We start from the raw sequence: 10,000 nt of genomic DNA, 5'->3' as shown, positions 1-10,000 counted from the left end.
TCCTCTTTTTCTCCTACAGCCGTTTCTCTTCTCTCGACGATTCCAGCGGTTCCCGGTACGGGAACTCACGCAAGTGAAAAAGCGAGCGAGACGTACCGTCGGGTGTGTGTGTTCGGGGACTGGACGACCGGCGCGACGTTAGGATGCGCGGTCCAGCGATAGACGACGAAGAGGCATGGGATGACCAACACTCTCTTTTCTCTATTCTCGAAGCACCGAATTGCCATAAAAAAAAAATCACACGCGCGCACGACATAGTCGTACTCGCGTGTATACCTCGTCTCTCTCAAAGTTTTTTCTCGAGCCTCGCCAAAGGGGATCGTCTTCTTCCTCGTCTACGATCTCTCCGACGACGACCGTACGAACAACTTCGTAACGGACTCACATGCGCATCTTCCTCGGGTACAGAAACGCTGCGCAAAACACCTCGAGCTTGTAGTACAGCGGCACCCGTGTATAGCCGATCTTAGACACACGCTAGTTCGCACACGCATTACAAATATGTAAGATTTCCGACGAACGTGGCTTTGGGGGGCCAGGCGCGCGGGCAGTGAGATACACGACGACGGGGAAAATTCGTCCCGATACGAGTACGTGTACTCTCCGATCTCCGCGCGACGCTGGGGATCATACCTCCCTAAGTCGTCAGAGCGTTCGAAGAAATCTCGCGCGTGCGTTCCCGGATCTACGGCTGATACTTTCGGAGCTTGTAAAAAAGCACAGAGCGTGTAAAACGCAACGACGACCCATCGATGCGACGGTCCTCGTTGTTGTCAGTCGCTTTCGCGAAGAGACGGAGTGGGCATTCGATCCCTGGGGCTGTACGAGAGTCTTGAGAAAAGACGGTAGATTATGGCAAAGTTTCGCACGCCATCGAGTTTAGGTTTTTGGTTCTCTCTTCTCTCCTCTCTCGACCGAGTTCCCATATTTGCTTTCTCTCTCAGTCTCGCCAAATATAATATTCGTTTAAGACGACGTCGGGGGCGCGGACCTTCGTGCGTCGAACACCGGCAAACGTAGCATATATCGCCTGATATGAAAAAAAAATCGGTCACGAGGAGAACACTACGAGTATATACGTTCGATAACCGATACACGAAGCGGTGCATAAGCGGGCGGTCGCCCTCGTAAGGACGACTCACGACGCCGCGAGCACTCACGCAGGTCCGTGACGGTTCTCTCCGCTCTTATTCGTATCCCTTCGTATACCTTCGTCCGACTCGGAAACGTTCTCTTACAGTTTTTAAGAAGAACGACGGCGGGTTGTCAAGGCAAGAAGGGACAGAGAGAGACAGAGGTAGAGTTTCGTAGTCTCCCGTGAACACGATAGATTATATATCGAGCATGCGTACGACTTGCACGGTCTCTGCACGACCGCGACGAACGCCGACGAGCGTCCAACAATCGCTCGTACGTCGCGTATGTTCTCTCCGTCCGCTCTTATTCGTATCCTCGTTCTTGTACCTTCGTCCGACTCTGAAACGTTCTCTTATATAAAGAACGACGGCGGGTTGTTAAGGCAAGAAGGGACAGAGAGAGACAGATACGGAGAGTAACGATACGCAACGCAAGCAGTCTTAGGTTTACGTGAGCAACCCTCAGCCAGGCGTGGTCCAGGAATTGTATCCGTGGACCGCAATGTGCGTTCGAAATGTCGATGTTCATGTGTCCTGCAGTTCACACGTTGACGCGCAATTAGCTGCGTTCTTCATCGACCCACGAGCCAAGTGATCCACCGTTCAGGGTAATCTTTTATAAATTTTGCAACAGTTCAATACTCAAATGTACTCTTCTCGGTTCTAGCGAAGCCGAGTTCCGTCACGTTCGACCAACGGGAATCGAACGCGCAGAAGTCGCCATAGGATTGACGACACAAAAACGTTCGAAAAAAAAGAAACCGACGAACGCGCGAAGATACGCGCGTTCGCCGGCCGGGCGTAAAGTACATTATGATATATAACAACCATCGAGATCGAAGCTCCGTTCGTCAGGAAACGACGGGGATATATACACCCGATTCTGAATCCTCTGTACAGCACACGATCTCGCGAACGAGTAAGGACGGTGGCTAGCCCATGTTTTATATGTGTTTGATTCTACTCTCTCGTCCAATTATTCAAGAAACAGCGCGCGTGCATCTCTCCATCGTTCGGGTGATAGTAAAGATTCGATGGGATTTGCGCGGCCGTCCGCCTCGAGCGGTCTTTCGTCCCAATATCCAGAAGCAGAGTTTGAAAAACTCTAGCGACGGCACGGGTGTCCGACTCACGACATCGAGGTTTCGAAGCCGGCGATCCCCTCCGAACGGATGGCGACCACGCGACGACTGAAAGCATGAAAAATCGACGAAAGATAGAACACATCTCCGTTCGGGTGATGTTTTTTTTAAAAAAAAAAACAAAAATTCGATGGTACTCGCAGCCATCGTCCTCGCGCGGTCTTTCGTCCCAACATCCAGAAGCAGAGTTTGAAAAGCTCTAGCGACGGCACGGGTGTCCGACTCACGACAACGAGGATAGACAGCCGGTTCCCTCCGAACGGGTTATGCGACGACGATAAACTCGATGAAACTTTAGTCTCGTTCAGGTAGTGTGTGTGTCTTGTAAATCAAAAATTCGATGGGACTCTCATCCATCGTCCTCGCGCGGTCTTTCGTCCCAACATCCAGAAGCAGAGTTTGAAAAACTCTAGCGACGGCACGGGTGTCCGACTCACGACAACGAGGATAGACAGCCGGTCCCCTCTGAACGGTATATTATATATATGCGATGATAGACGACAAACTGGATGAAACTAAGTCTCGTTCAGGTAGTGTGTACATCAAAAATTCGATGGAACTCGCATCCGTCGTCCTCGCGCGGTCTTTCGTCCCAATATCCAGAAGCAGAGTTTGAAAAACTCTAGCGACGGCACGGGTGTCCGACTCACGACAACGAGGAAAGACAGCCGGTCCCCTCTGAACGGTATATTATATGAAACTTTAAGTCTCGTTCAGGTAGTGTGTACATCAAAAATTCGATGGAACTCGAATCCGTCGTCCTCGCGCGGTCTTTCGTCCCAATATCCAGAAGCAGAGTTTGAAAAACTCTAGCGACGGCACGGGTGTCCGACTCACGACAACGAGGATAGACAGCCGGTCCCCTCTGAACGGTATATAATATACATTATGCGACGGTAGACGATCAACTAGACGAAACTTTAGTCTCGTTCAGGTGGTGTAAAAAAATTCGATGGGATACGCACGCACGGCTGTCGTCGTCCTCGAGCGGTCTTTCGTCCCAATATCCAGAAGCAGAGTTTGAAAAACTCTAGCGACGGCACGGGTGTCCGACTCACGACATCGAGGCTTCGAAGCCGGCGGCATTCCCCTCTGAACGAACTTCGGCTACACTAGTTACGAATCGTTGCTACACATCGTCTTCATCGTCGTCGTCGTCGTCGACATCGACATCGACATCGACATCGTATCATCATCATCATCGGTCATCGTCGCATAGCGGGCCAACATCCACGCGATGCGTCTTCGTTCTAGGTTACCCGATCCACGAGTATGTTACACGTGGTTTCGTTATTTCGAACGAAACGACACACGAAGAGCACACGCCCTGTGGGTAGGAAGCACGTTTCGAGAACGACGAGAGTTTCGATGAAAGAGACGAGAGAAGTCGACGCAGAAGGTATCCATGGATCTTCGAAGAGAACCTTCGAAGATGTATATCGGTATCCTTTCGCTCTGCGCGACTCGCTACAAGTTCTTTCGCTCTCGTCGACTCGTTCTAGACGCTTCGTTCGATCCCAAAGAGGAGTCTTCGATATGTCCCGTTGCTAGGAGGAGAACAAACGCAACACAGACCACGAAACATAGAAGAGAATAGGCGAGCATGATCTCTCCGACACGAGGCACTTTAGAGATTTTCTTATTAGTTTGCATGGACTTTTATATTCGTTCGTACGGTTTCCACGATGCAAATACGAAATACGAGATCGTGACGGCGGGTCTTTCTGTGTACGGCCTCTCGCAGGCGCCACGACTGCATTTCTCTTTACACGTGGTTTCCATCGTAATTTTTTTCGTTTGATATCGAGCCTTAACTTTTGTTGGCTCTTTCGAAGCTAGAGTTCCCTTTTATTAGAATTTCATATATATATATGTTTTATTCGGAGACGGCGGGTCTTTCTGTTTACGACCTCACGCAGGCGCCTCGAATAAGTTTCATTCGCATTTCGTTTTTATACTTATACATATCTCTTCATCCCGATGATCGAGAGAGAGTGCCACCTTCTCTTCGTATAATTCCGTAGCTGGAGGGTCGTCTCCTCCTTAAGAATATTACTATTCGTGCCAACGGAGGTTGCCAAGCTCCCTGGCGTTTTCGTTTGTTAAAGTATATAGCTTGTTAATACGTCGTATATACTTTCGTCGATACAGGAGGAGTACAGCTCCTTACCGACCATTGATATATATTTCATAGTTTTTATATGTGTTCAAGTCAAATTCTTTTGGTATCGTATCGTTAATGATCCTTCCGCAGGTTCACCTACGGAAACCTTGTTACGACTTTTACTTCCTCTAAATGATCAAGTTTGGTCATCTTCCCGGTAACATCGGCAATGCTTATCACATTGGCCGCGCACCAGTCCGAAGACCTCACTAAATCATTCAATCGGTAGTAGCGACGGGCGGTGTGTACAAAGGGCAGGGACGTAATCAACGCGAGCTTATGACTCGCGCTTACTGGGAATTCCTCGTTCATGGGGAATAATTGCAAGCCCCAATCCCTAGCACGAAGGAGGTTCAGCGGGTTACCCGGGCCTTTCGGCCAGGGAAAACACGCTGATTCCTTCAGTGTAGCGCGCGTGCGGCCCAGAACATCTAAGGGCATCACAGACCTGTTATTGCTCAATCTCGTGCGGCTAGAAGCCGCCTGTTCCTCTAAGAAGATTTGTTTGTACGTTGGTAGTAAAAACCCACCGACCGAAGCCGGGGGCCTTCGAGATACCATAAGTTACGTCTATTTAGCAGGCTAGAGTCTCGTTCGTTATCGGAATTAACCAGACAAATCGCTCCACCAACTAAGAACGGCCATGCACCACCACCCACCGAATCAAGAAAGAGCTATCAATCTGTCAATCCTTCCGGTGTCCGGGCCTGGTGAGGTTTCCCGTGTTGAGTCAAATTAAGCCGCAGGCTCCACTCCTGGTGGTGCCCTTCCGTCAATTCCTTTAAGTTTCAGCTTTGCAACCATACTTCCCCCGGAACCCAAAAGCTTTGGTTTCCCGGAAGCTGCCCGCCGAGTCATCGGAGGAACTTCGGCGGATCGCTGGCTGGCATCGTTTATGGTTAGAACTAGGGCGGTATCTGATCGCCTTCGAACCTCTAACTTTCGTTCTTGATTAATGAAAACATTTTTGGCAAATGCTTTCGCTTCTGTCCGTCTTGCGACGATCCAAGAATTTCACCTCTAACGTCGCAATACGAATGCCCCCATCTGTCCCTATTAATCATTACCTCGGGGCTCCGAAAACCAACAAAATAGAACCGAGGTCCTATTCCATTATTCCATGCACACAGTATTCAGGCGAAGGTAGCCTGCTTTAAGCACTCTAATTTGTTCAAAGTAAACGTATCGGCCCACCTCGACACTCAGTGAAGAGCACCGCGATGGGATATTAGTTGGACCGCCCGCGAGGAGCTAAGCCCACCGATAGGACGTACCACATAATGCCAGTTAAACACCGCGAGCGGTGAACCGACACTGTGACACACAGATTCAACTACGAGCTTTTTAACCGCAACAACTTTAATATACGCTATTGGAGCTGGAATTACCGCGGCTGCTGGCACCAGACTTGCCCTCCAATTGGTCCTCGTTAAAGGATTTAAAGTGTACTCATTCCGATTACGGGGCCTCGGATGAGTCCCGTATCGTTATTTTTCGTCACTACCTCCCCGTGCCGGGAGTGGGTAATTTGCGCGCCTGCTGCCTTCCTTGGATGTGGTAGCTGTTTCTCAGGCTCCCTCTCCGGAATCGAACCCTGATTCCCCGTTACCCGTTACAACCATGGTAGGCGCAGAACCTACCATCGACAGTTGATAAGGCAGACATTTGAAAGATGCGTCGCCGGTGCTAGACGACCATGCGATCAGCACAAAGTTATTCAGAGTCACCAAAACAAACGATGGACGGACAGACGAGCCATCCGCCACCGATTGGTTTTGATCTAATAAAAGCATTCCTACCATCTCTGGTCGGAATCTGTTTGCATGTATTAGCTCTAGAATTACCACAGTTATCCAAGTAAATGTAGGTATGATCTAAGAAACCATAACTGATTTAATGAGCCATTCGCGGTTTCACCTTAATGCGGCATGTACTGAGACATGCATGGCTTAATCTTTGAGACAAGCATATGACTACTGGCAGGATCAACCAGGGATCTTATTCGTATAACAATTCTTATAAATTTCGTTTAAGTTCTCTTCGTGTCGTAGGTGGGACGTAAGCACCGTACGACGAGACTTTTCGTTCTTAAGATAGATATATTATAAAATATATCTCTTAGCGACGTTCGAGATACACCCATAGTTCAGTAATAATCTTCGAACGCCGCTCGCAGCCACTTTGTAATTCTCAACTTCTCCTCTCTCTCTCTCATAGTATTATATAAAATGTTTAAGAATCATACTTCTAAAGGAACATTCTATAATGCTGTCTTCGTGTAAAAAGACTTATATCTCTCCTCCTCTCTCAACTCTTAGAATATCTTAGCGGTAAAGCACGTATACACACCTCACGCTGAACGAACAAGCGCGTATCCCAGTGCGTCGCGCTGGACATACCGTAAGAATATTCTTCCTTTTCGGTAGAACATTCTCGGTAGAAGACATACTACGCAAAGATAGTACGCTCTACCGGCCCGTCGAATACTTCTGCGAAAGCAGAAGTTGTTATAGAAAGCAGACGGTTATAATCCCTTGAGTGAATCGATACTCAGTTAGTACAAGCACACACGCATCTAACAACTTTTGTTAGAATACGTACACACAGGTCACCAGCTTCCCGACTCAGGGGAACCTTGCCACGATATTTGGTCATTACGTCCAGGACAGCGACCCGCGGCGCAGCAGTGTAGAGAAAAAACCAGTACGAGAACGGAGGAACAGTCGAGAAATAGCGTAAAATACACTAAGACTCGAGGAGCGGTGACTGAATTCTCAACCGAGGCCGTAGAATAGCCACGCGCTCAACGCTGCTCCGACCGAACCGTCCGGCTCGACGTCTCTCTTATAGATACGAAAGCGCCAGCCGGAAGGCCGGCGCCGGCCGGGCTAGCGGCCGCGCGCTTACGGTGCAAAACCTCCGTAGCAACGTACCGTTCGGAAGGGACGCTGGAACTTAGTCTCGCGAACGCTCGATCACTACTACACAAAGCCAATATCCAACCATCGAAATACATTACCAGACGTTTTATTAACATAATAAAAATGCATTTTTACCAAAAAATTAATTTTTTTTTTCACCGAAAAATTGCATCAGTAAACATACTCTTTTATCGAATACGGAAAACAAACAAGTTTATAATCAATTACAATACGTTAAAATAAGTAGAAATATGCAAAAAAATATATACCTTGTAACGTTAATTAACGAAAAAATTAGAAAAATATCCCAGTCGTGTCAGTTCGGCGAACGCTAATTTTTTGAAAAAATCGATCAAAATGTTTAATCCCGACGTATTTAATAGAGATATAACGATTCCCGTAAAAAAATTTATACCTTATAACGCTTTTTAACGAATAAACTCGAAAAAACTTTTTCGCACTCGGAATTTTTCTAAGTCCCAACGTACCGGCTCGGAATTTTTCTATGTTCCAACGACCGGTCGTGTCGGTCCGAACGTTTTTATATCCGTCTGCCGACGATATAAACGCTTAATCCCGACGTATTTTATCGAGTTATAACGATTTATGTAAAAATATTCGTACCTCGTAACGCTTTTTAACGAATTAACTCGAAAAGAGTGTTCGGTCCGAAAATTTTCCAAGTTCGAACGACCGGCCGCATAGGTCCGTTTTTAAAAATCGTTCTCGGACGGAAATAAACCATTAATCCCGACGTATTTTGTCGTGTTACGTCGATTTATGCAAAAAAATTCATACCTTGTAACGCTTTTAACCGAGTAAACTCGAAAAAACTTTTTCGCACTCGGCATTTTTCCAAGTCCCAACGTACCGGCTCGGAATTTTTCTATGTTCCAACGACCGGTCGTGTCGGTCCGAACGTTTTTATATCCGTCTGCCGACGATATAAACGCTTAATCCCGACGTATTTTATCGAGTTATAACGATTTATGTAAAAACATCCGTACCTCGTAACACTTTTTAACGAGTTATTTCGAGGGGAACTTTCGGCCTTTTCGTAACGGGGCGAAAAAATTCAAAGTTCCAACGTCCCAGTCATGTTGGTCCGGCGGATGAAATTTTTTAAAAAAATAAAGTGAAATCGTAACGTTCGACTAGATTTCGTCGAAACATAACGATTTCACTGATAATTTCGATACCTTATAACGCTTTTTCTCGAGTTATTTCGAGTTGAACTTTCGGTACTTTCGTGGCGGTGCGAAAAAATTCTAAGTTCCAACGTCCCGGTCATGTTGGTCCGGTGGATGAAATTTTTTAAAAAAATAAAGTGAAATCGCTACTTTCGACTAGATTTCGTCGAAACATAACGATTTCGCTGATAATTTCGATACCTTATAACGCTTTTTCTCGAGTTATTTCGAGTTGAACTTTCGGTACTTTCGTGGCGGTGCGAAAAAATTCTAAGTTCCAACGTCCCGGTCATGTTGGTCCGGTGGATGAAATTTTTTAAAAAAATAAAGTGAAATCGCTACTTTCGACTAGATTTCGTCGAAACATAACGATTTCGCTGATAATTTCGATACCTTATAACGCTTTTTCTCGAGTTATTTCGAGTTGAACTTTCGGTACTTTCGTGGCGGTGCGAAAAAATTCTAAGTTCCAACGTCCCGGTCATGTTGGTCCGGTGGATGAAATTTTTTAAAAAAATAAAGTGAAATCGCTACTTTCGACTAGATTTCGTCGAAACATAACGATTTCACTGATAATTTCGATACCTTATAACGCTTTTTCTCGAGTTATTTCGAGTTGAACTTTCGGTACTTTCGTGGCGGTGCGAAAAAATTCTAAGTTCCAACGTCCCGGTCATGTTGGTCCGGTGGATGAAATTTTTTAAAAAAATAAAGTGAAATCGTAACGTTCGACTAGATTTCGTCGAAACATAACGATTTCACTGATAATTTCGATACCTTATAACGCTTTTTCTCGAGTTATTTCGAGTTGAACTTTCGGTACTTTCGTGGCGGTGCGAAAAAATTCTAAGTTCCAACGTCCCGGTCATGTTGGTCCGGTGGATGAAATTTTTTAAAAAAATAAAGTGAAATCGCTACTTTCGACTAGATTTCGTCGAAACATAACGATTTCGCTGATAATTTCGATACCTTATAACGCTTTTTCTCGAGTTATTTCGAGTTGAACTTTCGGTACTTTCGTGGCGGTGCGAAAAAATTCTAAGTTCCAACGTCCCGGTCATGTTGGTCCGGTGGATGAAATTTTTTAAAAAAATAAAGTGAAATCGCTACTTTCGACTAGATTTCGTCGAAACATAACGATTTCGCTGATAATTTCGATACCTTATAACGCTTTTTCTCGAGTTATTTCGAGTTGAACTTTCGGTACTTTCGTGGCGGTGCGAAAAAATTCTAAGTTCCAACGTCCCGGTCATGTTGGTCCGGTGGATGAAATTTTTTAAAAAAATAAAGTGAAATCGTAACGTTCGACTAGATTTCGTCGAAACATAACGATTTCACTGATAATTTCGATACCTTATAACGCTTTTTCTCGAGTTATTTCGAGTTGAACTTTCGGTACTTTCGTGGCGGTGCGAAAAAATTCTAAGTTCCAACGTCCCGGTCATGT

The 10,000-nt window shown here is 46.1% G+C and overlaps 2 non-coding genes across 2 annotated transcripts; both read right to left on the bottom strand.

The window, feature by feature from the left end:
• Positions 1-1,592: 1,592 nt before the first annotated feature.
• Positions 1,593-1,747, bottom strand: LOC143303810 (5.8S ribosomal RNA). Its single transcript, XR_013060470.1, has one exon. It is a non-coding gene; the product is annotated as a 5.8S ribosomal RNA (ribosomal RNA).
• Positions 1,748-4,515: 2,768 nt separating this feature from the next.
• On the bottom strand, positions 4,516-6,438 carry LOC143303834 (small subunit ribosomal RNA). The gene has a single exon (XR_013060485.1). It is a non-coding gene; the product is annotated as a small subunit ribosomal RNA (ribosomal RNA).
• Positions 6,439-10,000: the final 3,562 nt, after the last annotated feature.

The sequence above is a fragment of the Bombus vancouverensis genome, chromosome 16 (assembly GCF_051014615.1).
Source record: "Bombus vancouverensis nearcticus chromosome 16, iyBomVanc1_principal, whole genome shotgun sequence".
Taxonomy (NCBI): domain Eukaryota; kingdom Metazoa; phylum Arthropoda; class Insecta; order Hymenoptera; family Apidae; genus Bombus; species Bombus vancouverensis.
Note: the sequence above shows the minus strand (reverse complement) of the source record. Positions and strands in the feature narration are given on the sequence as shown.